The sequence below is a fragment of the Takifugu flavidus genome, unplaced genomic scaffold (assembly GCF_003711565.1).
Source record: "Takifugu flavidus isolate HTHZ2018 unplaced genomic scaffold, ASM371156v2 ctg874, whole genome shotgun sequence".
Classification (NCBI taxonomy): domain Eukaryota; kingdom Metazoa; phylum Chordata; class Actinopteri; order Tetraodontiformes; family Tetraodontidae; genus Takifugu; species Takifugu flavidus.
Window position 1 is genome coordinate 1 of NW_026622484.1, and position 2,476 is coordinate 2,476.

Sequence of the window (2,476 nt, forward strand, 5' to 3'; positions counted from 1 at the left end):
TGATAAACAGTAATTCAGATCAAACCAGATTAATGATTGATCATCAAGATCAACAGGTTCTAGATATATATTCTGTGACAAATTGTGGGGCTTGTTGTTTTTTAATAAAAGTATTGATTGGAATAAAGCCCTCGGAAAGTGTCTCAATGACTCAATGATGACTGAGATGATCGTCATGACTCATCCTGATTATTTTATTATTCCTGTTTTAAATAATATTCTTGGAATCAAACTAAATGCACTTTTCATAACTTGATGTGAAATCACCAGGAGCCATTTGGTTAGAAACAATATTCTTTTCCAAGTTACCTGAACAAGACCAACAGTTTTATAATATTTTTATTTCAATACAACATTATTCACACAATATGTGAAATTTGCTGGTAGATAATGAATTTTCAAGTTCGAGTTCTAAGTTCTGATAGAATCAATTCTGAATGAATGTCTTTTTTTAATTCTTGCTTAATTTTTGCTCTCACACATCTAGAACACAAGCATCGTACTAGAGCAGCAAAGGTCATGAAAATGAGCAGCGTGATTCCAGCTAAGAAGAGCATCACGTCTACAGAGTGATAGGAATACCAGGGCAGCCTGTAGGACTCAGTCCTCAGGTGAGCTGCACCTTTGTGTCTCATGACAAACTCTATCCAGAAGAGGGCGCTGTCCATCGGCTTCATCGGCTTGTCTCTGTGCAGTCTGGAGAGCCTCTGCATGTTCATCCTATAGGAGGGATCGTTTAAAACTTCCTGAATACCTTGAAAGAAGATCTCTTCAGTCATAGTAAAAAAATCCAGGACCTTCCCTGCACCCCTCACTTCAAGTCTATTTATATTATCATTTTGATCATAAATCAGAGGAAGTCCAATGATGGGGACTCCGTGATACAGAGCTTCCTCAACTCCGCTCGTTCCTCCATGAGCCACAAACAGCTTTTATTTTTACCAAAACAATAAAAAGACATAAAATTTAACGATTCAAGTAATCTTTTTGTCATACCCTGAAAACACAGTTATTTCATTTTTAAATCCTGGGAAATATGACTTTAAAATAGCATTTTTTACCTTTGTGTAGCCTCTTATTCTATTCTTTGGCTGGAGAACAAAACAGATGCTTCACTGTTGATATTCCGAGCAGAAAAGGACTTTGGCACTGAAATACGGCGTCACTGAGCAGCAATAAGAATGCATAGGGGAGTTTGTGGATCACAAAGTGAAACATCAGGACCCTTAACCCTTGTGTAATATTGTTGTTACTCAGCCAGCGTTTGGGGGGTCTGATGGACCCGTTGCATTTTGTGGCTTTTAATGCCTCACAATCAAACACTTTTATGTTAAAATAGTGAACAGATGTTTACCTTATCCCAATTACAAGCAGTATAAACGATATATATGGTTAATATTTGCCCTTTACCTTTGTTAGGTCTTGATGTGTTTGAAAGATGACTGAAGAGATCTTCTTTCAAGGTATTCAGGAAGTTTTAAACGATCCCTCCTACAGGATGAACATGCAGAGGCTCTCCAGACTGCACAGAGACGCGCCGATGAAGCCGATGGACAGCGCCCTCTTCTGGATAGAGTTTGTCATGAGACACAAAGGTGCAGCTCACCTGAGGACTGAGTCCTACAGGCTGCCCTGGTATTCCTATCACTCTGTAGACGTGATGCTCTTCTTAGCTGGAATCACGCTGCTCATGTTCATGACCTTTGCTGCTCTAGCACGACACTTGTGTTCTAGATGTGTGAGAGCAAAAAGTAAGCGTGATTTTAAAAAGACATTTATTCAGAATTGATTCTATCAGAACTTGAAAAATTATTATCTAAAAGCAAATTTCACATATTGTGTTGTGATTAATGGTGTATTGAAATAAAAATATTATAAAACTGTTGGTCTTGTTCAGGTAACCTGGAAGAGAATATTGCTTGATGACCGCACATTTATTTATCTAACCAAATGGCTCCTGATAATTTTTATGAATTACAAGATTACAAGAAATATTTAAAATAGAAAGGAATAATAAAATAATCAGGATGAATAATGGTGATGATAAATGTCACCCAGTCAAATCATTTCTACGGTATTTTAGGTACCAAAAGCGAAAAATAAGATTTTGTCAAGAACAGATTTTTCAACAATTTCAGCGTTCCACAGGATGTGCTAGAATAATCAGAATCTAAAATGTATGTGTGTAAACAAGAATGAATTAGAGAGAACAAAAGAGAGCTGTAAATCAGTGCATAAAGACAACTTCCTCAGTCATCATTGAGTCATTGAGACACTTTCTGAGGGCTTTATTCCAATCAATACTTTTATTAAAGAACAAAAAACAAGCCCCACAATTTGTTACAGAATATATATCTACAACCTGTTGATCTTGATGATGAATCATTAATCTGGCTTGATCTGAATTACTGTTGATCAGCAGGGTAGTATCTGAAGCCTGAATGTGTTTACTTGACTGTATAAATAGGAGCTATCG

The 2,476-nt window shown here is 36.8% G+C and overlaps 1 long non-coding RNA gene across 2 annotated transcripts; it reads right to left on the minus strand.

Annotated features, from left to right (window-relative positions):
- Window positions 1-323: 323 nt before the first annotated feature.
- On the minus strand, window positions 324-1,952 carry LOC130521325 (uncharacterized). Of its 2 annotated transcripts, XR_008949287.1 has the most exons (3): window positions 1,411-1,952; window positions 1,062-1,165; window positions 324-720 (listed from the first exon to the last, which is right to left on the minus strand). It is a non-coding gene; the product is annotated as an uncharacterized LOC130521325 (long non-coding RNA). The 2 variants fall into 2 exon arrangements; XR_008949286.1 differs by lacking the exon at window positions 1,411-1,952 and having other exon boundaries at window positions 1,062-1,404.
- Window positions 1,953-2,476: the final 524 nt, after the last annotated feature.